Below are 26,363 nucleotides of genomic sequence, written 5' to 3'. Positions count from 1 at the left end.
GACACACAAACACACAGACACATAAACACACAGATACATACAAACATGAACACACAGAGACACAAACACACATACATATGGAGACATATACTCACCAGTCTGTTGGTAATTGTGGCCACATCGTTCATGGGATATTAGTGTTTCAGGCCGGCTAAAGGCAAATTACAGACTGAATGAATATCTTAAGACTTAACTTTTTAAAAAAGGTATCATATACTGTTGTGATTAGCAGATTCATGCACACATGCCATGTCTTAGCAGAGTTTTTAATGATTAATTTTAGGGACTGAGCATCTAGCAAATATTTGGCTAAAATCATCTATCTTCAGACACTGTGCAGTCAAAGAAAACCCTCTTGTTGATGTGCTATTTATAACACTATTTTAAAAGGTTATCTTGTTCAAATACAACATCTCATTTGAAATTAAATCCTAGAACTTCCTGACTCCTCTCCCCCTTCAAAGGGTATTTCTTTGACACGTTGTCATGGCAGCATGAAAATGTTAAGGTGTGATCGTCCCTCTGTGAAATGAGCACCCAGTCACAATGACTTCCAACTTCTGTGGTGAGATATCACAAGTCACTCTCAAAAGCTGAATCCTTCACCACTTTCTTAGAGCTTTAAGGGTAAATATTACATGACAGAGCACAAGAAAAGATGGTGCTTAAAAAAGGAAATGGATGGAATCTGTCATTTCAAAACACTAAAATTATAAAGGACTCTTCACATCTCAGGGAAAATAATGGAGAAGAAATGTCAGGCACTGTGGTTTTCCTGAATAGATTTCAGTTCATATGTATCACAAGCCATTTTTTAGGAAAGTCAAATTTTCTCACATTTATAGAAATAATTTGCTTCAGATTTGCAATGGAGGCTAGAAACCACACGTGTTTTGGGAACTGCCAATCCAGGATAATGTCTAGAGTATCTCTCTCTTTTTTTTTAATACCTAAATTAGATCTACACAGAGTGTGGAAACAGCAGGTAACTGGCAATATACAGTTAGCAGAAGGAAAAAAACAGGAATTTTCTTTAAGCATTGCTCCTCCCCCACTCCCCATAAAGTAAAATGACTGTATCGTGCTTTTATCTACAGAGTTGAATGCAGCAAATGCTCAAATGATTTCAGAGATAATGAGACATTCTGCTTCTTGGATCACTATTTTAAAATATAAAACCAAAAATTACAGATGGAAGCTATTCATTCTGAGATTTAAGGAGGGAAAAGCATAAGATAGTCCACAGCCTTTTAATGTCCATGCAGTTCCCATTCCAGACAAAAGGAGTTGATGTGTTTACAGAGAACAGCACAGGGGCAGGGGGCAGGCGGCATGGACAGGGAGTGTGTGCTGGGGGTTTGTACTTGGTTCTGACCCAGTTTCATGCTGGAGGAGGCCTCTGTGTGCACAGAGGACACAGCCATCACCTCCTGTGGTTTATGCTCTTAGAATAGTATCCGACAGTAACGGATCTTCTTGCAAATTAAATGGTGCATCAGGTGGGAGCTTTATCTCACTAGGAAAGCCCATGACTGGTAAGAAATGTCACACATCTAACTATAGAGATCGTAAAGCCTTTCTGTTTGAATCATCTGAAGTCTGGGTGCATGAATTAGTCAACATCTAATTACTAAATGTAAAGGGTCCTTTTCTATTTAATTTAAGCACATCTCAGCAGTAGAAGCATTGTTCCCAAATAGCCCATTATCTGGAAATTATCCTTAGTATTCAATAGTTAAAGAACTTTAGTCTCATATTAAACATTCTAAGCATTTGTCCTGAAATACATTTTTGTAAAGATTATCAGTTTGTAGTAGATAAGTGCAAAGTCTTAGTAGACAAAGATAAACTTCAGTCTAGTCCTGGTCAACTGAAAAAAATTTGAAATTAGAAAAATCTTTAAAAAAAACCCCTCTAGTTCATTATAATTTGTTAAAACGTTCATAGGCAAAGGTCAGCTCTCAGTAGCAGTAATATTAATAATCTATGTTATAAAAGTTTTACAACTAGACTCACATACTAGAATTCAAGCCCTTCAAAATTATTAAACATTTTCTTTCATTAAAAACACTCACTTGATTGTAATACTTGTAAAAACCTATCTTTGCAGTATTTTAATGATGATAAATTGAGGAATTCTCTCTTATTTCTTGGAAAACATTAATTAAAATCTTAAAGCATTAATCTCCATTTTACAAATAATACAAGAAACTGTTTTATTTAGAAAACAAACATCGTTGCCTTGTGATAGGGGCTTTTTTTTTTTTTTCAAATGAGCCAACACAACGGAATAAAATATATGATCTGTACTTGCTGGGGCTGAGTCACTTCCTGTTTCAATAACAAGAATGTCATCAGCTAAACTCCAACCAGCACAGTTTGTCACTGTGTATGTGGCTTTATTTGTACATGTTGTCAGAAGGTTCTTAGGGAAAACACACTCATCATTTTAATACCAAAAAAGAAACTTTCAGTGAGCAGTTTGGGCTTACAAACTACTCACAAGGCTGTTGCCTTGTGTATTATTTATGCTACAACTAATGCTTACCTAATAGAGGGAGAATGTTTGCCCAGTTGCATAAAATTGTATCATAATTCTGCCCAAGGAATTCATAATTTACTCATGTCACCAAAGTGCTCACACCAATGCACAGAGGTTTTCCAGAAGTTGAGCAATGTGCTCCAGTGGTTTGAGAGAGAATATCAGAGCTGAGAATCAAAAGGTCTGAATTTTGCCTAGCTTTACTAAGTAAGTATTTGATCTTGGACTTCCATTTCACTTCTACAGAATGATGGTATCAAATAACATAATCTCTCTGCTTTCTTCCAGTGAAAAATTCTAGGATTCTTTTCCTAGAATCAAGAAATTGAGTTGGCATTCTTTGCTTGGGCAGTGCTTATGTTCCCTGTGTTTAGAACTTGGCCCACTGAGATCCACTGGGCTGATTGTAAATGATTCATCTACATGAGTCATTGCCACACTGCCTTCAGGACAAGATGGCTATCTATCGTCTCTATGCTACCATTTTCCCAATTTGTTATACCTCAGCTGCTGAAAATTCCAAACTGTGTGTGTGTATGTGTGTATGTGTGTGTGTGCATGTGTAGTGTCTGCTCACATCATCCAGAAGCCATCATCTAGGACCCACCTGGTGGATTTGGGACAAAGAGGAGTGAGGCCTATAATCTGCATTACTATCTTAGGCTGTCTCTGAGTTTTACGTGGTTTGAGACAGATTCTCAGTAGACAGAGAGGCATTTCAGGAATTGTCTAGGTCTTACCTGAAGGAAGCCTCCCTGGTGACTCATCAGGTGTGACATTTCCCTTATAGTCAGAATGAACCAACATCCTATTAGAGGGAAGAGGGTCTTTACTGCTGTCAGAGGGAACCTTAGACAAAACCACTCATACTTTACCCAAATTTTAAAATCTTGTTGCCTATACTGAAACATATGGATCTTAACAATTTCTGTTCCAAATTGTTTGGAGGATTACATTATGCCTGTGTTTCTCCCTCAAGTGTTTCTTAAAAATTCATCACAGTCTAACTATAAAGGCATCATTCAGTTGTAATAATTAACATCTTATTTGCATTCAGTACAATTCTAAGTTCTACACAAGTGTCTAATGTGGTGATAGGCACTGTGTAATTGCTAAGTAAATATTTGCTGTAAGTTATAAAGGATGAATAAAATGGGCACTGCTGTTTTCCTGTCCTTGTTGCCCAGGGTTGCCTTTGGTGTGAGTAGTGCATGACAAAAGCTGAATCAGTTGCAGACGTAACTGTCAGGCTCATCATGGCCCCATGTACCTGTGATTCTTTTATTCTTAGGAGGCTTCCGCTTTGGACTTGGGTCCATAATCACTGTTGAAGGCTGTGCTGCTCTGCGACTCATGGAAACATCCGGAATGACCCCATCCACTGGGGAGGGGATGCAGCCATTGGGATAAGCACTTTCCTCAGGAGATGACCCCACAATCTGTTCATGGCATAAGTCAGTCCTGATCAGACAAAATCAGACACAGTCTGGGGATACTGAGATGGATTTGGATCAATGTCAGGGTTTCAGTCTGTTCAAGAATGACTTGATCCTTCCCCAGCAGTCAGAAGCAATTTGGATCTCTAGGTCCCATGGAGAACATAAGAAATACAAAGTCGACTTCTGAATTGCTTTGGGTTATCAAGAATTTGTGGGCTGGGTATCAACTGGGGCTGGTCATTTCCTGCTTTGGCTCAAATCAGACAGATAGTGTGGTAATGTAATAGTCTCCACTTTGCCCTGCTCCTCCAGGATGTCTCCCTGACAGTCTGTTCTGTACCTCCTGTAGACTGATAGATGTCTGCATGTTACTTTCACTTCCCAATTTAAGTTTTAAAAATTCTCCCAGATTGGGTCTTTAGTTTAAATCTACATTGTGAGCCCATCTATAGTCCTAACTCCATTAGTCTATGATAACCTGTAACTCTAGCCACAGTATCTCCTCCCCAGCCTGGGACCAGCAAAGAGCCGCAACTCCACCTCTTCTTTTTCACTTATTTCTTATTTGGAATGTGTTCTCCACTTCCCTTTGCTGAGATAACATCTTCCCTTACCCAGGAACACAATCCCTAACTTTTTGAGCGACTTTCCAGTCATCTTGAATTTGAGGGATCTCTTTCTCTTCCACGCTCCAGCAGCACCTGAGTCTGTGTTATTGCCTTGAAAATGACATCATGATCTGTGTTTTGAGCTGCCCACTGTCTTCAATTAAGGGTGTCTGAGATAACTGTTTACAACACACAGGTTCATGGCATGGCAGAAAAAAGCTTTCTAGCTGTGTGACCATGGATAGGCGTGTTTTCTGCCTCTCTGGGCCTCTGCTTTGTTATTTATAGCACCAGATCAGTAAAATATATCTCATAGAATTATTGTGAGGGTTAAAGGGACAAATACATGTAAAAAGCCTGGTAGGCTGGCATTCAGCAGATGCTGGGGAAATATCTCTTTAGCAAGCCTTGAAGATCACAGGAGAAGTTGGCTCATTAGTTCTGTCAAGGAGGACAGCTCTGCACCAGGTACTATTATTAGTAGTTCTGATTTTGGGTTCTGAACATGTTCACTTGACAGGGGCTTCAAGTTCCTTGTGCCACTCAATAGTGACAAACCAAAATAAAAGATCCTGGCAAATGATCAGCAGCCGTTCCTGCTGCTGTGGTCATAAACCTTGTTGCTATTTTAGGGCCAGTATTGTTCAAGCTGGATTTAGTTTTCCTTTGCTGTCTATTTTGGCATTGACTTGCTCTAAAAGGGCAGGCTCCACACGGTGTGTCAGGCCAGTGGCTCATCCACGGGTCTTTGTCTAAGTTTACTCAGTGAGGATATCACCAGTGGAAAAAATAAAGGTAGAGAGTACTTAAAATAATAATCTTCCACTGAGAATCTTTAAAAAAACATTTTAGACAAAGATATACCTTAGACAGTGTTTTGCTATTATTTGTATAGCTAAAGGAAATCAGGTTTAGCTAATAATGTGAATTGGAGGGAGAGAAGAATTGTGAAGGTCATTCTACAGTCTCTCTCGTCTGTGCATGTCTGTCAGTGTATCTGTGTGTATAAATCTGCATTTTTTTTCTGTGTGTGTGTGTTTGTGTCTATATGTCTCTCTGGTGTATCTGTGTTGGTATATATGTGTACATGTACATGTGTGTCTATGAATGTCTGGGCATGAGGATGTGTGTGTCTGTGTGTCTTTGTGCATGTCTATGTATGTGCAATGTGTCTGTATATCCACATATGTCTGTGAATGTCTTTGTGTGTGTATGTAACTAATGAGAGTCTGTGTGTATATGTGTAATGTGTATCTAATGTGTGTGCATTTACCTACGCATAGTTTTGTTTGTGTGTTTGTGTGTGTGTGTGTGTGTGTGTGTGTGTGATACTTCATCTACTCATATGTTTTCTTCATGGCATGGTTCTGGTGAATTCGAAGAAAGAGGATCTCTTTATACTTACTAAAAAATTATGTCAATAGAGAGTAACCACAATGTAAACCTGGGGATTACCATCTTATTAGTATTTAAGGTTATTTTCATCAACTATTGTTCACCAATTCTGAAATTCCCTGCCATGTAGGAACAGGCCCATACTGTCCTGTTACAGGGCAAGAACAGCATTGAATCTTATTTACATTTCTTCTTCTCAAAGTGTGTCAACACGGTATGCTTGGGAAGGTGATGACTTGCCTTCTCACTGCAGAGGGTCTGTCCTGGCTCCAGAATCTGGTTTGTCTCTATCCTTCAGTGTAGGATTATATAACAAATGAGGGAGCTTCAGCTGTATAAGACATGCTGAATACCACATACTCAACTACAAGTCTCACTTCCTGCTCACAAGGTTCAGAGTCTTTTTATTAGCCATTTCGTGTTATTCTGAAGGGAAAACAGTACCATTCTCACTGGTCAATCAAGTGAGAACAGTGGCAGCCTTGTAGGTGTGACTATCATTTTATGTGGCATTGGCCACAGTCTTGAGAAATCAGACTAGAACTGTTGCAGGTAAGAACTGAAGAGGTTTGTAACTGTCAGAACCCATCGGCTGCCCAGCCACGGCTGACCAGGCTTACAGGAAACACACTCACAGGTGAAACAACCCTTGGCACCAACTCCAGACTTTCAGTTCAGAGAACGGTGAGTTCCCAGTACAAGGGAGAGGAGGGTGATGTCATCATAAAGATATTGCCCTGCTTTGAAATCAGTGAGCCTGTTCAAAGTTCTCTGCTATGCACTTACAGATGAAAAATGTGTCTCTGAATGGCTATGGTCAGCTTTTTGATAAACAGATGTTCTAAAACACAACCCTCATATATGTCGTTTCCATTAGAGAAAAGTTATGTAGTTTTTACATGTGCGTGACAATCCTATATTCACTTACAACTTTCCCAGAAGATATTGTGAGGAATAAAATACCCACAATTAGCTCTAGGCCAAAAGTGAATAATTTCAACAGCCACTCTAAGATGGTTTATATTTTTGGAGTCACATATGGATGAAAGCAAATATTTCATCAGGAGAGGTAGAGGAAAGGAAACTTGTCACACACAACAGAAAAAAAATGCCTAATCCTTCATATGTAAGAGTTCAAATTCCCAACACTTTCCAAATGAAATTCCAGGTAGTTTTTAAATTTGTTTTCAGTAAAAATTTATTTGAAGTGCTTTACCAACTTGCAAGGCTAAATCAAAAACATTGACTTCATTAATTAATATTTAACAGTTGGCTAGCATTTCACTTTTATATGTGTTTCCTTTTCATAACTAAAAACTAGTGAAAACTTAATTGAATTTTGATGATAATCTTAATAGCATCATTTTCTACATTTACTCCTTTAAGCAATTTCATATTTGCAAATTGCTTCTGCATTCTTTATAGCTAGTTACATAACTTACTTTGTTCAAAGAGCAAATTAAATTCTTACTAATGTAAAGTGGTTCTGCTTTTTCAGTATAAACAAAAATAGTCAATAAATGCATAAAAATTCATCTCATTTCAATAGTTAGGGACACATCAATGTTTTTATTGTTTCTAAATAGTATTTCCAACATAGCACACAAGGCAATGATGTTTTTTGACATGCCCTCAGTTGACTTGATCCTTGACAGCCAGTTCAGAACTCAGACTCTGGGTCCAAAGTGGGCTCCAAATTTATGTTTTGAGCTTACAGGGGTTTCATTTAATTGTAGAAAGTCTCATCAATTTCAAAAGTAAATTTCACTGTAGAAAAGCAGCCAAGAGCATCAAGCTTCAAGCAAACACCTCTGTATAAGAAATTGAAACTCTAAGTAAGGAAATATGAGTGGCCTGAAGCAATAGAGGAAGATCATGATTTGAGTAAATTTAGCATGCAAAAGGGTGCAAAGAATGGTTAAGTAACATTAGTTGTTACTACTACTATTATTAAGGAAAAAATAAAAAAATTCCTGAAGTAGTAGTGTGTTTGGGGTTACTTTCCAAGTGGCTAACTACTTTGTAGGGACTAGGATGGAAAGTTATATTTACAAATTTCATAGGTATTCCTGTAATCTGGGATGGTGCTTTACGAGCTCATTTTCTATGAAATTTGGACTCACTTTAGGACTGTTCACTATGAAATTTTGGGTGCAGAAGAATTATGCACCATTCAGCAGTCTGCTACAGAAGAGTGAGGTGTGGATTCTGGGAAGTTAGGAGCGAATGTTTTAAAGCTCATCATTCTCTCACTTAGAATAACTTCCACTGGTCTGTAAGGTCTCAAGTGCACTGATGGCAGTGTTAGGAGGGACCACAAGAAATGATTTGACCCATGCCCACAGTCCTCACTCTGCACCTGGTCTGTAAAAGTGTCTTTCCCCAGGCACCTGCAGCTCTCTCAGTTGCCCCAAATATTCTCCACTTAGTCCTTGACTCATCTCCTCTCTGCTGACTTCCTCCAGTTATGGTCTTGCCTGCCGGAGTGTCACTCCATCTAGCAATGATGCTTCGGCCATTTCTAGGTGTCACATGCCATGACACTCCTATGCATTTCCTGTTCTAAATAATGTCTTTGGCTCAGGTGGAAGATGATAGGGCATTCATTGGAGCATAATTTACAAACTGCTAGCTTCCTTGTAGAAAAATAAGCCACCTTTGTACATTTTTAATTTAACAAAGATGCAGACCTTAAAAAATTCTTAAAAATAGGAGTTATTCTCTTTAATTGCAGAAATAATCAGCATTCAAATTTGAGTTACAAAGGTCAAAGTTTTGGACCTTCATAGTAGATATGTTTACTATAATTTCTAAAGCAGGATTCACTTATTTGCAATAATGCCAACAAGAAGAATATAGTATAGGCCCACCATTTTCTTTCATTTCTGGATGGGAGAGAAAGTCACTGATTTTTCATCAAGTATATAAAAAGCATTTCTGAGTAAGTGAAAGTCATAGAAATTTGAGGAGGCTGGGAAAGAACGTGAGCAATTCTAGAGCAGTTTCTAAATACAGGTAACTATTTTTTAAGGCAACAAACATGTAAGTATTTACAACATTCATGGCATCTTGATAAATGCTATTAATACAAATGAAGCTCCATTTGGCTCTTCTTCTAAGGGAAATTACAAGCTAAATTGATGCATAATCTAAGGTTGTAAAGGACATGTGACTACAGTTAGAACCTGGTTCTGTTGGTGAATGCTCTGATTCTCTTAAGTGGTCACCTGGGCATTGTATAGGTGACTATTAGAAGAGTTTTAAATAATGTAGATAATTGGTTCTGTGTCTGTTTTATTCACATATGCCTCCTATCTCCACTGGTAATACTTCTCACTTTTAAAATGTCTCCATCAATACTGCGTGCCGCTTCAGGAGGGCTGAGTGCACCTGGGTAGGGGTGTGATATGAGAAAGCAACCTCCAACCCCACAATTCTGACCTGGCTGAAACCCTATTCTGTAGTACTTATTCATGTTCCTCAAATGCCATGTATTGTTGCAAATTATTATCAATTCACCTTCAGAAATTAGTTTTAAAAACCTTTTTTTCCCCAAATTCTAAGCTTACAGAGGTAAGAACTAGCATTTCCTCTGATTTTTCAGAAGTCCTATAGACTCGTGCTCTTCATTTACAGAGGCCTGATTTTACAGAAAAGCTTGGGTGTGCTTACCTGTTTTCTAGATTCCTGAATTTCATGGGCATACTTTTTTTCCCCTCTGCAATTATACTGATCACTACAGAGAGTCACTCAATTTATTGTTTTAGATTGCAATGACAATGATTTTAAAACACTAAAAAATTCAATGTGCTAAACTGTTTTACATTTTATTGGCTATTCCTACTTCTTTTTGGATTAGTGCTGATATCAAAGTGATGCCCCCCCAAAGATATATGTCTCCTGCTGCCACCTATCATAATTCATAGGCAACCACATCGACAATAATAATGTGTCTGTGTGTGGGTGACTAAAGACAATAAGATGTGCTGAAGAGTCTGTAACTGTGCACATCTAAAGTTTATTTTTTATTCTACCATTTGACTTCTCTTTAGAGAGCTGCTATTACTGGACTGTATAGGCCTGCTTTACATAATACATCAATCTGTGTTTATAATCTCCCAGACCTCAAAATAATGACACAGAGGAAAGGTGGATAACAGAAGTAAAATGAGTTATATTTTGCTTTTGAATTTAGCCACCCTGTCTTCTCAATGCTCTATAATTTTCTGTACTCTCTTCCATGCTTGCTGACCTGTCTTTCCTTAGAGTGCAGATATCTAGGATGGCAGTGACAGACTGTCCTAGAAAACCTAATGCAGAAATAATATATTCAGCTGTGAAAATGTTGGTTCTATAATCCAACTTTCTTGATTTAGTACAAGGTCTACATTCATGTTTCAGGTGTGGTTTGGATTATGTCCCCACATACTTTGGTTATCCTCCCTTAAAGGATGGAGCCTAATTCCCCTCTGCTTCTGTGTAGGCTGGACTTAGAGACTCACTCTGAGTGGCATGTGATAAAGTGACTGTGTGTCACTTTGAGGCCTGGTCTGAGAAGGCCTGTGTTTTCTACCTTTATCATTGGCTCAGGATAACTCACTCTAAGGGAAGCTAGCAGACATGTTATAAGGACACACAAGCCGCCCTGAGCACAGAGCCTCCTTCCTGCAGAGTCACAAGAATGAATCACTGAGGAAAGCCTTTGATGGACTGTGGACTCATTCAGTATTTTATGCTCAACCTCATGAGACATCCTGAGGCATTTTATCCAGCTTAGCTCTTCTGGAATTCCGGAACCGAAGAAACTGTAAGATAATAAAAAATTTGTTTTAAGGCACCACATTTTGAGGTGGCTTATTACACAGCCATAGACAGAAAGGGTTGATGTTATTAAAATATAGAGCTGTAGAAAGAAACCCTAGGAATGTGTTCTCATTTATCTGAAAGCATATTTTTGGAAGGATATGCACATGAATTTATCTTATATTGCATGAAGTTAAAAATTCGGAAACCTGGAAGTATGTGCTGTTGTGAGGTTGTTATTCTCTCTCATCTCTGTCTCAGTAGAGTCTCTTCATATCATTTTATATGTTTACATTTCCAGTGGGAAGGGCATTTTTCTGTCTAGGTGGTATTCACAGACACCATGTATACTGCATAGTTGAGGGTAAAAGATAACTTATAAATATCTTTTTGCCCATAGGCATAAGCAAGAGAAAATGGAGTATCTTTGCATAAAAGAATTCAGATGAAGACAGAAGCCAACTTTTTAAAGTAAAAATCAGCCAAATATATCCATTGGATAAGAAATGTGAGTGTCTATAAATTCCTGACTTGTTTTTCTCATAGCTTCAAACCACCCTTTGGTGATTCCCATTCAGTTTCTAATTCTATGTTGTTTAGATCATTTTAGCAGATGGTAGCCAACTACCAGACAGATCTCAAATTAGCAACAAATGGAATGATGTGCTTAAGGGCATCTTGCCAAGTTCCCTCAACCCCAAACCTAATGATTCTGAATGTATCTTGAGGTGGAGATTCTGGGTAACACAATGCACCCCAGGACTCAATTAAAAAGTAGATGATGGTTCTTGTTCTGTGTAGAAAAAATAGAAAATTTAGATGAGCAAAGGGGAGATAATACAAATTATGTATGATCACACAACCTAGAGATTGCTGTTATCAGGGCTGCTAGGATGGTCACCTGAGAAAAGAAGTACCTAGCCAAAGGGGAGGACAGGTTCAACTCCTCAGAGCTGGGGCTCCCTGGGGGAGGGAGGGATATTCTGCTTCTGTCTAACAGACACATAATGTACACAATGAGTGGAAGCTCTTACCATTATGATCATTTCAGTGCCTGTACCCTTTAAGCTTTCTTTTTATTTATGTCAGTTACACAGCTGTATAGCTCTTTAGCTTATCAAGATAGAACACTATTGGAGCTTTACTCTCATTTCCTTCCTGCAGAGCAGGAAATGTTTCTTTCTCTTTTTTCCCCCACTTTTGCCTATATTATTCTGTTATATTAAAATAAATCCTTGCTAAAACTTCAAAAGAAGGATAGAATACTGTTTGTTATATTATTTATTTGACAATCTACATTCCTCTTAAAGAATATATTATGTATATTATTGTATATCAATGAATTAATACATCTAATTATGAGGACCACAAAATAAACCACTGTATCAGTATCATGAAATCAGTTTAAAATTAATATCATTATTGCCAATGGGGGTAAGGCTATGATTAGAAATGCTGAAATTAGCTAGGCATGATAGAGCAAGCCTATAATCCCAGTACTTGGGAGACTGAGGCAGGAGGATCATGACTTTGAGGACAGTCAGCGCTACATAGTGAGACCCTATCTCAAAATATAATAAAATAAAAAATAAAAATCAAACACGGGATTATAAGACATACACATTTTTAGACTTTTGATAAATTCTGCCAAGTTAACTTCAAAAAGAGTTATAGCAATTTGCATTCACATCAACTGTGTTTTGAATTGAATATACAATATAAATTTTAATGACTAGTGTTTGCTCCAAGTTTGAAGCACACATCATAATGGCCCTCCGAGCCACACAGTGTCCTCTGCAGATTCACTAGGCTAGACAGAAGCCACTGCCGTTGGAGCTGGAAGCCATTCCCATCTTATTCAAGGCTCAGCGATGACAAATAAATCTTTCCCAAATTAGAATTCAAGCTTAAGGTGACCGACTCTCAAGCCCATGAACCTGACTTCTACACCTGTGTCTCTGTCTCACAGCTTTCCTGCCTCCTCCTCACTTGGCCATGATACATCAGGGACTCCCTGGGTATGGCTTCGGCCACCTGCTCTTCAGTCTCTCACAAGCTCTGACCCCTTAATTTGATCCTGGACAGAATCACTTGAGCACTAAAAACACTCTACATTCAAAATAGTTAGATTTAAACTTTTCTCAAAGAAATGATAAGTGTGTAAAGTGATAGAAATGCTAATTTTCTGTATACATGCAGCAAAATAGCACATCATACCCCATAAATATATGCAATTAGTTATCAATTAAAATTTTAAAATAAAAATTTAAGTTTAAAAACCATTATAGGTAGATTTGTTTTTAATGCATAGAATATTAGCAGCTTCTGAATGCAAATAATCTTCAATATTTCAGAAGTTAAAAACCTAGTGAGTTTCTTGGTTTAATTTTTGGGACAGCACATTGTAAGTACACTTGGATGTGCTATGAGATAGAAGTCCCTGATAACTGGATTTTTTCTATTGTTGTGGGATAGTCATATGTTCTAAAAATGAATAGAAGTATTCTCTTTGTTGTCTTTTTTTGGCTATGCAAATGTACATCACACAAAAAAGAGGCTATTTCCAGAGAATGTACTATTCTGGCTTTTTAATACTTGTTTCTTCACTTGGGTGCAGTGTTAATCACATGGTGAAAAGGCACATCTGTGTGAGTTACGTGAGCATCTGCCAGCTAACACACTTAGACACTTTAAATGACTTAGTGTTATTCCACCTTCATTCGGATGCAGTCCAAATCTGTCACAACTGGGACAAGAAGGAAAACCCAGCCCTGAGGCACATCACTTTGACAGAGATGCTTCCTGACATGTAGTTGTAGAATTATGACTAGGATTATGTTGACACTTTCTAGGAATAGCTCCTGTTACCTTTACTTGTTATTTTTCCTTCCAAATATCCAAGTTTCTTCAAAAGATATCCCAGAAAGTTGGATATTGTTGATGCTCTTCTCCCCTTGGCATCTGGAATCATTTAAGTTAAGGGATACATTTGTTATACTCCTTGTCCTCTGTGACTATGATTGTATGCTATTGTAGCTACTATTGCTATGATCAAAATTTTGAATATTTGTGTCTTTCAAAATTTATATGTTGCAATCGAAACTCTCCCCGCCACACCCAGGTGATGGCTGCAGAAGGTGAAGACTTTAGGAGGTGATTAAGTCATGAGGGTGGTGCCCTCAAAAATGGAATTATTTCTTTCAGAAAAGAGACTCCAAAAAGCTTTCTGACTCTTCTGTCATGTGAGGAAACAGCAAGAAGGTGCCATCTATGAGACAGGAAGTGAGTCTCACTAGACATAAAATTTGCAGGCGTCTTAGGCTTCCAGCCTTCAGAACTCTGAGAAGTAAATTTCTATGGTTCATAAGTTACCTGGTTTATGGTACTTTTAATAGTATCCTGAAAGGACTAACACAGCATTGTAACATGTTTCCCCCAAAATTTCACAACTTAAAACAAAAATTTTGTTTTTTCTTCCTCCTGATTGTGTGAGTCTAAAACTTGGGAAAGGCTCATGTATTCAGCTCTTAGTTGGGATCCCTTATGCAACTGCAGTCAGGTGTCAGTTGGGTCTGGATGTTCAAGATGGCTTAACATTTGGGGCTGAGCATTTATTCAGAGCTCAGTTGGGGCTGTCAACTGCGCATTTATGGTGACCTCCTAGAATGACAGTCTCAGAGCAGCTACACTGATTATATGCAGTTAGCTTTCCTGGGCAAGAGTCCCAAGCAGATCACATATAGGCTGCACAACCTTTTCTGACCTAACCTAGGAGTCCTGCAGAGTCACATCCCACACAATCTATATGGATGGAAGCAGTCACACATTCCACTAGGGTCAAAGGGAAAAACACACACTCTACCTCAAAGTGGAAGAAATGGTAAATGATCTGGTACCACTAATAAAGTGGTCCAGTAGATACTGTGTTAGGCCCTTCTCAAATTAAACAGTGTGGTTTGTTTTTACAATTTATTTTCATTATTGTTGTTCTGGGGTTGCATTGGAACATTTACAAAATTTCTGAAAATATATCATAGTTGAATTCACCCCCTCCATCATCGTCCTTCATCCCTCCACCCTCCATTCCTGTAATAGTTTTAACAGGTCTCATTTTTCCATTTACATACATGTGTGCAGAATATCTCTTCTATATTTACCCTCTGACCTCCTGTCCTTATATCCTCCCCCCTTTCACTGGTACCTCCCTCCCACAGAGGACTTGTTTTGCCTTCCTGTTCTCTGTTTTTGTAAAAAAAAAAAAATGATAGTTTTGTTTGCTTAAGATGACTCGATTAGGAAAATATGGTGTTTATATATAATGGAATTTTATTCAGCCATAAAAAGAATGAAATTTTGTTGTTTGCAGGCAAATGGATAGAATTGGAGAACATCATCCTAAGTGAAGTTATCCAGGCTCACAAAACCAAAGACTGTAATACAAATGCAAGCTATATTTTGAAAAACAGTATGGCTTGTTGAGTGAACAAATTGACAACAGTGTGTGAACCAAGTGCTCCTCTTGTCTGCTTAGATATTGCAGAGGACAGCTTATAGTACTTCTGTTTGAGGAATAGTAACACACTGATGTCATGCTTTATTGATTTCAAAGAACTCAAAAGCATTTTATTCTGTAAGTTTCCTTTCAACTCAGGTTGTACATAAAGCACGGATTGTTCCATTTCCAATGAGCAGACACCAAAGCCCCAAAAGTTAAATGACTTGCTCTGGATTCCAGGACGCTTGATCTTTTTACTTTTCTTCGCCATGTCTCTCTGAATTCTTTGCACACTTCTGACTCTTAAATTTTTGTTAAATTCTTGCCATACTTAGACTGTCTGTGACAGTCAGCACTCAAATAATCAAGTATTATTAATATTGCCAGCAGTGGGAATGGTCTGTTTGTCTAACTGGCAGGTGCAGATCTTGGTGTGGCACACATGTCAGGTGGAATGGTCAGTGCTTTCTAATTACAATTAAATTTTAAGTAGAATGTTTCTGACTGCTAACATAAATGAATTGCTCACAGATTAGCTTTAGAAAAGGTTTCAGTGACAGCCCAAACTCATTTTTCCATTGGCAGATAAACACTGAAGTTGCATTTTTTTTATTGTAGTTGAATTTGTTAACTATGTTTTCTTAATGCATCAGCATCTGAATATTTTACTTTTGGAGGTTCTTATAGTTGTCCAGGTCTAGAATTAAAATTTTGGTTTACTTAAAGCTTTTAAAATATCATTTTATTGTCTTAAAATACATACAATGTAAAATTTACTATCTTACCTGCTTTAAATGTATAGTTCAGTGGTATAAAATATAAAAATAATGTGTACCCATCACCATCATGCATCTCTATAACTCTTTTCATGTTGCAGAACTGAAACTATACCCATTAAGCAATATGTCCTTTGTTTTCCCTTCACCCATCCCCTAACAACCACTGCTTTCCATTATGTCTCTATGACTTTGACTGCTCTATGTAACTTGTACAAGTGGACTCATACAGTATTTGTCATTTTGTGAGGTGTATTTCACTTACACTAATGCCTAAGATACATTTGTGTTGCAGTATGTGTCAGAAAGGCTGAGTAATATTCCACTAGATTTGCATATCACATTTTGCTCATCCATTCATCCACTGATGGACACTTGGATGCTTGGAATGTTTCTGCCTTTATGCTCTCGTAAAAAATTCTGCCGTGTACATGAGTTAACAGGTATCTCTTCCAGGCCCTGCTTTCAATTCTTTTGAATAGAACCAGAAGTAGAGTTGTTGCATAGTAATTCTATGTTTAATTTTTCTGAGAAACTGCCATACTGCTTTCTGCAGTGGCTTCACCATTTTACATTTGAACCAAGAGGACTCAGGGTTCCAGTCTCTCCACATTCCCATGCAGACTTGAATTTTAAAAGAGTGAAACATAAGGAAGCTTGTTGCCTAGTCTATCCTTCCCTGACATCTTAATTTTACCAGTATATTTTGTTTCACTTTTATCTTTTATTTTGAGAAGAAATCCTCACATCTCCCTCTGAAGAATCTGTTCTGAAGGAAGCACATCACGAAACACACAGGCTAAGGAATACCCTGTTGGGCAAACTTCTAACTTATGAAAAATGCCCATTTATTTTTGATATTAAGCACAGTCTCACTTTCAAACCAAGGTCCCTGACTATAAGATCAACAAGGTGGGCATAGACTCTGTGACATAACTTCTAATCCTAGATAACCCTCACCTCACAGGACACAACAGGATAATGCCTGCACTGTGATTCCACTAATCCAGTTAGGACCTTAATGCTAAACACGTGGGAATTTTATTATTTACCATCCCTATTGCTGTGATCTCAAGGTTTCTGGCAACAAAAGGTAAGCACTCTGAGTGGAAATTAGGTAATGCCTTCTGTAAACATATTGCAAAGCAACAGATTCCAATGTTCATTAAAATGATATGGATTCATGGGCATTTCACTTGCCTAAGGAAATAGCTACCCATCCTCAGTTCAACTCAACTTCCATGGAATTAGAGAGACAGCATCTCTTATCCCAAAAAAGTGGCATTGTTTTGGGAAGTGATGGAAACTTTAGGAGGTGCGTCTTAGCTAGAGGAAGTAGGTCACTGGGGTGTGCCTTTGAAGGTTAGACCTGGTCCCTTTCATTCTATCTGTTTCTTGTTCGCCATAGAAGGACCAGCCTCCTCTTCCAAATGTTTCCAACACTTTGAAGTTCAGCCTTTCTTCAGTCTTAAGGTAATGGAGTCACACAACCACAAAGTGAAACCTCTGAAACTATAAGCCAAAATAAAATGATTCCTCCATCTATGTTGTTCTCTCAGGTATTTTGGTAACAGCCAGAGAAAGCTACCTAACCTTATGTAATTGTTTACAAATTTCTTCACAATTAGTGTGACTTTTTTGGAGTGAAGAGTGTTTTCAAATGCATTTATTTTTAGGATAAGTATATATGTATATATATATATATACATGTATACATGCATACACATGTATATATATGTACTAGTGTATATTAGAAGTACAAAATACTGGGCTTCATTATGGCATTTTTATACACATCCACCGTCTTTTCATCTGTTGTCCTTTTGTATCTGTTGTCCTTTTGTTCTTCTTTAGAGAAATATCTTTTCATTTCATTTGCTCATTTATTGATTGGATTATTTATTCTTTTGGTGTTTAATTTTTTGAGTTCTTTATATATTATGGACATGAATCCCCTATTATATGAATAGCTGGCAAGAAAAATTTTCCATTCTGTAGGCTGTCTCTCTACTCTGGCAAGTTTTTCATTTGCTGTACAGATTCTTTTTAATTTGATGCAATCCTATTAGTTAATTCTTGTTGCTATTTCCTGAGCTACTGGAGTCCTATTTGGAAAATCATCACCTATGCCTGGATTGTGAAGTGTTTCCCCGACATTTTCCTCTAGTTGCTTCCAATTTAAATGTTTTATATTATTTATGATCCATTTTGAGTTGATTTTTATACAGTTGATTTCTGTTCAGTCTTCTACAGGTGGCTATCCAGTTTTCCCAGTACCACTTGTTAAAGGGGTGTTTATGGCAGGCACCTTTGCTGACAATCAAATGGATGTAGCTGCGTGGGTCTACATTTGAGCTTGCTGTTCTAGTCCATTGGTCTGTGTGTCTGTTTTTGTGCCTACTTCTATGGTACTACTATGGCTGTGTAGTACAATTTGAAGTTCAATATTGTGATAACTACAGCATTGATTATTTTGCTCAGAATTGCTTTGAGTATTCAGGGTCCTTTTTGTTTCCATATGAATTTTAGTATTGTTTCTTCTAGTTCATTGAAAAATTTAATTGGAATTCTGATGGAGATGATATTAAATCTGTAAGTTGCTTTCTGTAATATGGTCATATCCACGTTATTAATTCTGCCCGTCCATGAGAATTGGATGTCTTTTCACATTCTTGTTTCTTCTTCAGTTTCTTCCTTCAGAGTTTTGGAATTTTCATTGAAGAGGTTTTTTTCCAATTCTTTGGTTAGGTTTATGCCTAGGTATATTACATTTTTTATCTTCCCTGATGACTTTTTAAAATCATATTATTGTTGAATTAGGGGTACATTATGAAATTTACAAAAGTTCTTCTTATGATATGTCATAGTTGAATTCACCCCCTCATCATTCTCGTTTATTTTCTGTCTCCCCCATTCCTGGAATAATTTCAACATATCTCATTTTTTGAGAATTTTGTGAGTGGAACTGTTTTCCTAATTTCTTTCTCAGTCAGATTGTTAGTGGTGTACAGAAAAGCTAGTAATTTTTACATAGATTTTTGTAACCTGCTTCCTTGCTGAAACTGTAAGAATTTTCTGGTGGAGTCCTTAGGGCCTTTTAAGTATATGATCATACCATCTGCAGTTTGACAATTTGACCTTTTTCCTATTTGTGTCCCTTTGTGCTAAATTATGTTTATTGATTTGCATATGTTGAACCATCCTTGCATCCCTGGAATAAAACCAACTTGATCACTGGTATATGACCTTTTTAAAGTGTTGTCGAATTTAGTTTGAAGTAATTTATTGAGTATTTTTGTGTATATGTTAATTAAGAAAAATTTCCTATAGTTTTCTTTATTTATTGTGTCCAGTTTTAGTATCAGGATAATACTGACTTCATAGAATGAGCTTCAAAGTGTTTTTTTTTTTTCAGTTTCTATTTTATCAAATAGTTTGTAGATCATTGGTATTAGTTCTTCTTTGAAGGTCTGATAGAATTCAACAGTGAACCCATTCAGTCCTGGGCACAATAAGTACAGAGTAAGTACACTTTATAATCCATTAACAATATTTAATGCATACTTCATCACTTTACAGACAGTAATAAGGAACTTAGGAGGCCAGTTGTCTTTGACAAATGTAATATCTGAAGGCTTCATAGAAGATTAGGAGAAAGATGTCCAACTAGATTTAAAGTAGATTTTGTAGGATTAATTCATATCATACTGGTAAATATGCTGCCCTAGCAAAAAGTTGCCTGGCTCTATTACTTCTAACTTTCTGAAATCTCTGAGTTTGCAACTTTGGTGACAGTGTATTTATAAGTATTGTTAGTTACAACTACCAACGTTTGTGAAAATTATTTTTGTTATCATGTGACTTCAAGGTTTATCATTGCACTGATACGATCCTAGGTCCAAGTTAATTTATTGTTATCTGCTTTTACCTTCAAAACTTCAGTCTATCATAGTAAAGTCTACACGAGCAACACAGTAGTGACCAGTGCTCCAAAGTACAAAGGGAGAAATAATAAGCTGCAAATAGTGATTTTAAGCTTTCAGCATTGATATAAATTATGAGTGACTTTTTGATAGAAGTAAATAGCACTTACACTTTCTTTTTAATCAGTACAGCAGAGCCTATCAATCTTTGTTAGATTTCCCACAGAGTTTTCTGGGGTGCTTGTCCTTCCTGGAATTCCCAAGTAAAGCTTGCTCAGATAGTCACAGTCCAGCCTCAGAAGCCACAGCTTCAATCAACAATTTGAATCCATAGTATCAGCAACCTTCTGAAAGATGGAGGAATTGTTGTAATGAGTGAGAGCCACAGTCCTTCTGCACAGAGTTCCCTTGCCAAAGGAGAACACCAAAAATAGTTCCAGTTATGCCTGGACATAACTTTTCAGCTGGGAAATTATTTTGTCAGTTGGGCATGTGGCTTAATCTGGAGTATTTGGTAGCAAAGAAATTGCTCAACAAAACTAACTGATAGAAGTTTGTGTTGGGAAGGAGAATTGCTTGCTCCATGAGGCTTTGAGCATGGGCTGGGAAGGCATCCAGAGAGAGGCATGGACTTTTCTCAGAACCCACTGGGTCTATCTCCTGCTTTCTTCTTCCTCCAAGGAAAACACTCAGTGTTCACTACATGCCACATTCAGGATCCCAACTATTGCAGACTAGGGAGAGCCCCACCTCTTATAATAGTTACTTGCAGCTTTAAGAGGAGTTCTGCTTTATTCCATGTAGGACTATGCAGGTACGTGTATGTTTGTGCCTATGCTAGGCAGTGCCTGGGACATCCTAAGCTTAAGTAAATACTGTCTTGATTATTGCTGATTTTTTGCTTGTTCACATACATCTACACTCAAGAATGTTCAGTTTGGAGTGAGGTATTTATTAATGGCATTGGTTTTGTCCTGCTTGAAAGGCTGAGTTCTAATTATGAAGGCTGTTTGTTGGAAGCTAAGAAGGCTTCTAAGCAGTAGGGCTGGTGTGATAAGAAAGTTCATATCCTTTAGGAGTGTTGGGATACAGACTGACAGTCTCTTGCTTATGAAATCCAATCCCACTTCTGCTGCTGAGGTTCAGATCACTCACGTACATCTTTTGAAAATGTAGATTTATAAGACTCATGTTGATACACTCGAAGTAGGGAAGATATTGTTGAAAATTTTGGTCAAGGAGGGTAAGAGTGTATAGGTCAGAGCCTTTAGTGGTCCTGGGGCTGTGTCTGCATCCTCCATGTGTGGGCATGTGACAGATTATGTACTTGCTTAATCAATCAATGACTAATTGGAAATGCTACTTATTTTAAACCTTTCTAGTTTTTCTTTTAGCAAAATGATTACTTTTTCTTTTCTTGAGTGCTAAGCATATGGATTCCAATATATTTCATCTCTGGAAAAATAAGAGATTTCTACTGTATCTATTGCATTTTATATTTTTCATAGATGTTGACACTTTGTAAAAATTACTACTTAAAATAATTATCAATCCTTAAGTCATGCCTACAAATTACTTTAGGGCAGAGCTGATTTTTTTTTTTTTTTTTAGGGGAAAAGATGATGCAACTTGATAACACTAGCTGAATTCCTGGCTAAGAAACTAATGATTCTGACTTGACTCCGACAAGTCCAGTGAGACACTGATTATAGATCATGCTTTATGTATATACTGGGTCAATGGAAGAATCCATTTTTCATGAAATTTTGTAATGATTCCTTTTGAAATGTGTTCTCTTGAATGCTACTGTGCAGAATTTGTTAAAAGTTTCACAACACATTGAATAAATAAGATGAAGATATTTTCATAGAAAAATTTTGAGGCATTCCCCAACAATACCTTCAAATCTTATAATGCATAGATACTAACATTGTGTTTTTGTAAATCACCTTCTTTTCTGAAGGATCACAGTGGAATGAAAACGCATGCACAAAAGAGGTACATAAATTAATGGTATATTTAGTAATATGACAAGTGACACTCATATACAGATAAATTACTATGGTGTCTTATTCTAAAGCCTGATATTATTACCTCATTATATTTAGGAAGATGGACAGCTGAGCAAATTTTGTGATGTCTTCAAAAACTTTTGCACTGCACAAAATTTTGCATTTATTTTATGAATTCCATTGAAAGTATCTAAGGATAACATCTCTTCCCAAAGAACTCACACATATCATATAGTTGTCAGCATTGGAGGCTCCCCTCTGATTCTAGGACTTGAGTCTGATAGATGTGTAAACCTTTATAGTTGTCTTTTCTGCCTTAAAACAAACAAAGTACATTGCTTTCCTCTGAGCACATCAGGCTATCTCTCTCCACCTTTGACGTGAAACTATGTAAATTCCTTCCATGTACATCTGCACTTCAGAGGTGCTGTTATTTTCAAATTCCTTATTCAGATCTCTCGAGTAGCAACTTTGTTCCATTACCTACAAATTGTCTATTAAAATAAACAGTGTTTGATATGAATTAAAAATTATAAAACCCTTAATTGTGTCATTGTTAAGAATTAAACAGAAAAAGTTAACATTTCAATCAAGAATAATATCATGTTGTGGCAATCACATTTAATTTATGACTTTTTTGTTGAGAGCTGGGCATAGTGGTACTTCTCTTAGTAACAATACCATTTCTTTTGTGTAAACCTTTGTTTAAAGAGGGAGAAAGTTACACATTATTATTCTAATCAGATATTGTTTCTGGGAAATCCAGCTACTCTTCTCTCTTCTTTATCAAAGTAAAGTGATGCTCTAAGCACTATCAGCTGCACTGATTAGATACTTGGTCAAAACCTGCATAGGATCAGGCAAAGGCTGTATTCCTGTGATCTTCAAAAGAAAGAGGTCTAGATGAAAAGGAAGGTGTCCTGGTCATAAAATCTACTGTTGTGATTGGTTGAGAGATTAGGTCACAGTGGAGACTCTTGATACATACAAAGAATTATCTCTAGTCTTCTAGTGCATTTCAGTTCCTATTAAAACTAACTGGCATGGAAGAGGCTGAATGTCACTGGACAACTCAAAAGGAAAAGCTTTGGTTCATGTTTTCAATATAGGTTTCATTGCTTAAGTAGGACACGGCACTTCTTAGGAATGAAGGTGGAATGTTCTATTATCTTTGTCTTCCCTTCATGATGCTTTTAAGAAGCCATCAAGCCCCTTATCTCATGGGTACTCCCAAAAGCAGCTTGAACATTTATGCAGACAATGTACCTGTGAGACCCAAGTAGATACACAGTCTCAGAAAAACTCAATGACTTCCTTTGGGCCATTTATCTGGTGAAGTATAGAATTTGGTGTGGGAATTATTTTGTTTGCTAATTATCCTTTCTATAAGTGTAATATAACATAAATATGTTTAAAAATACATTCTACTTATTACTATGCATAACAAGATAAAGAGGTTACTTCATAGATTAAGAGATTAAAGAAGCCTTTTTCAAAAATCTAAACCCAAATGAATTTAATTTTTTTTCTCTTTTTATTTTATCCTTTTTATATTTACTTACATATGTATACATTGTTTGGGCCACATCCCCCAACCCCCCAACTCCCCCAACTTCCTGCTTCCAGGCAGAACCTGTTTCTTCCTCTTCTCTGATTTTGTTGAAGAGAAAACAAGAGATCATTTTATCCTGATCTTGGCATTGGTAGATGACATATGCTGGTTTACAGCTTGAATTTCTAATCCTAGGTGGGTTCAACTTTGCTGAAGTGGTTTTTCTACTGCTTGGCTTGGACCTGGTTGTTTGAGAAAGAATTCGTCATTGAGCCAGGCTCTATGAGCATCTGAGATCCTCTCTCAAGCTTCTTGAGATGCCCTAACCAAACCTAGCCCACTTTGGTACTGCCATTGTGGGCTATCTCCATGGGTGATTTTCTATTTTCTTTTTTCCTTTTTACATTTACTTACATGTGTATACATTGTTTGTGCCACTTCCCTCCTCTTTACCCATTCCAGGCAGAACCTGTCCCACCCTCTTCCAGTTTTGTTGAACAGAAAGTATAGGACATAATAAGAAAGATGTATCATTTTTGCTAGTTTGAGATAAAGATAGCTATTCAGAGAAACTCCTAGCATCATTTCCATACACTTGTGTATTGCAACCCACATTGCTCCAGACCTCTTTGCTACTTCCTGGTCTTCTTCCTATAGTGGCCTCTGCCAGTGTAAGATTACTGTATTCGCTCCTCTACAGTGAACACATCAACAAAATTCAAGTTTCAGGTTTCCTTTCCTTTCCTTATTTCTTCCATGTGCGTTCTCCTCTTAGTGTGTGATCCATGTCCAAAATTATTACTGCATTTGTTTTGGGTCTATATTCAGCTTATAAGGGAAGACACAATTTTTTGGCCTTTTGACCCTAGCTAACTTTGCTTAAGATGATGTTTTCTAGTTCATCCATTTACTTGCAAATGACAAAATTTCATTCTTCTTTGTTGCTGAGTAAATGGATTAAATTCCATTGTGTTTAATAAATACTACATTTTCTTGATCCTTTCATTGGCAATAAACATGGGTGTGCAGGTGCTTTTGTAATAACTTGAGTCACATTACTTTGGGTATATCCTTAAGAGTGGGATTGCTGGATCATATGGCAGATCTATGTTTAGTTTTTTAAGAAGCCTCCATATTGTTTTCCATAGTGTTTGTACTGGCTTACATTCCCACCAGCAGTGTATGAGGGTTCCTTTTTCCCCACATCCATTGTTGTTGGTGTTCTTGATGATAGCCATTTTAACAGGCGTGAGGTAGAAGCTTAGTGTGCTTTTGATTTGCATTTCCTTTATGGTCAGGGATGGTGAGCATTCTTTCATGTGTTTTTTGGCCACTTGGATTTCTTCCTTAGAAAAAGTTCTGTTTAATTCAGTTGCCCATTTCTTTGGTTCATTGATCTTTGGGGAGTTTAGTTTTTTGAGCTCCCGGTATATTCTGGTCATCAGTCCTTTGTCTTAGGTATAACTAGCAAACATTTTCTCTCACTCTGTGGGTGGTTTCTTCAACTTGGAGACCATTTCTTTTTTTGCAGAAGCTTTTTAATTTCATGTAGTCCCATTTGTCCATCCTTTCTCTTAGTTGTTGGGCTGATGGAGTTCTACTGAGGAAGCCCTTGCCTATTCCTATTGTTTCCAGGGTATTCCCAGCTCTTTCCTATGCTAGCTGCAAGGTTTTGGGTCTGATCTTAAGGTCCTTAATCCACTTTGAGTTGATATTAGTACAGGGTGACAGACAGGGATCTAGTTTCAGTTTTCAGCAGGCAGATAGCCACTTTTCCCAGCAACATTTATTGAAAAGGCTGTCTTTTCTCCATTATATGTAAAGAAGCCTTTAAAAATGTAAAATTCTGTCTCACACAGTGGTCTTCAATGACTCTATAAATCTTTGCAGCAATTCTGGTAGCCAGGTCATAGTTTTGTATTATTTGAAGAAGAATATCCAAAAATGAGCAACCTTTTTTTTTTTTTTACATTTAGGTATTTTTATTTTTGGTTACTTGTATGTTTTGTAATTAGTTGTTTTTTTTTTTGTCAGTTTTGCATCAATTCTCATCCAGGGAGAAAACATTCCAAGAGTCCGAATATGGTTGGCAGACCTCATCTTTACCCCATGGATATTTTCACTAGATGTCTCTAATCTCATGGAAGACAAGTTGACTAAAAGTCAATTAGTTTAGTTACCACTTTTGCTTAGGTACAAGTTTGATATTTCACCTGCAAGACAGAAATCCAATAGAAACAACGACTATGCCTTTCTTTTGGTAAAAAGTTTCAGTTTAAAAAATGTTACATGAAGGACTTTGCATGCCATATAGATACTGGTAAGCTATAAAATAATTTACATATACTGCATCATTTTGTGTGCTTATGGTTAGACTCTATTACTATGTGGATTTTTGATTTCCAACCAACAGAAAAAAACTTGAGAAAGAAGTCTCACTCTGGTATTGCTTTACTTAGGATTGATATGCAATTGTTGCTCCCTGCTAGCAGGGATACACAGCCCTGTCCTCATCTGGAATGGTTTTTTGACCAAAGCCTGGGTACAGCATGTCCTGGCCATGAGGTAATGAGGAAGTCTTAGGAAGAAGCTGTGTATATGTTGCTTGGGGGAGAGATAAGGTTTCAGATTGCATGGTGTAGGATTATGAAAAACCTTGGAATTCACACTGAGCAATTTGACTTTCGCAGCCAATCAGCCCCCGGCTGCATTTTAAAAGTTCAATTTAATGTAAATAAAATGTAGGAATAATGCAGAGTGGCTAACATAAAAAAGATACAAACTGAAACAACCTTCTGGGATGGAAGAAACTCCTTAA

General features: G+C 37.2%; 1 long non-coding RNA gene across 2 annotated transcripts in view; it reads left to right on the top strand.

Annotated features, from left to right (window-relative positions):
* The first annotated feature begins 2,436 nt into the window (after positions 1–2,436).
* Positions 2,437–26,363, top strand: part of LOC141417312 (uncharacterized) — a 51,712-nt gene continuing 27,785 nt past the window's right edge. The window contains exons 1-2 of one of the 2 annotated variants that reach the window (XR_012441834.1): positions 2,437–2,749; positions 11,188–11,295. This is a non-coding gene — a long non-coding RNA (uncharacterized lncRNA). Of the gene's footprint in view, positions 2,750–4,884; positions 5,058–11,187; positions 11,296–26,363 lie in introns of those variants that run through there. The other variant, XR_012441835.1, reaches the window with a different exon arrangement.

Source organism: Castor canadensis, chromosome 15 (genome assembly GCF_047511655.1).
Source record: "Castor canadensis chromosome 15, mCasCan1.hap1v2, whole genome shotgun sequence".
In the NCBI taxonomy this organism is placed as follows: domain Eukaryota; kingdom Metazoa; phylum Chordata; class Mammalia; order Rodentia; family Castoridae; genus Castor; species Castor canadensis.
The sequence above is the reverse complement of the archived record's forward strand: the minus strand, read 5'-3'. Positions and strand labels throughout refer to the sequence as shown.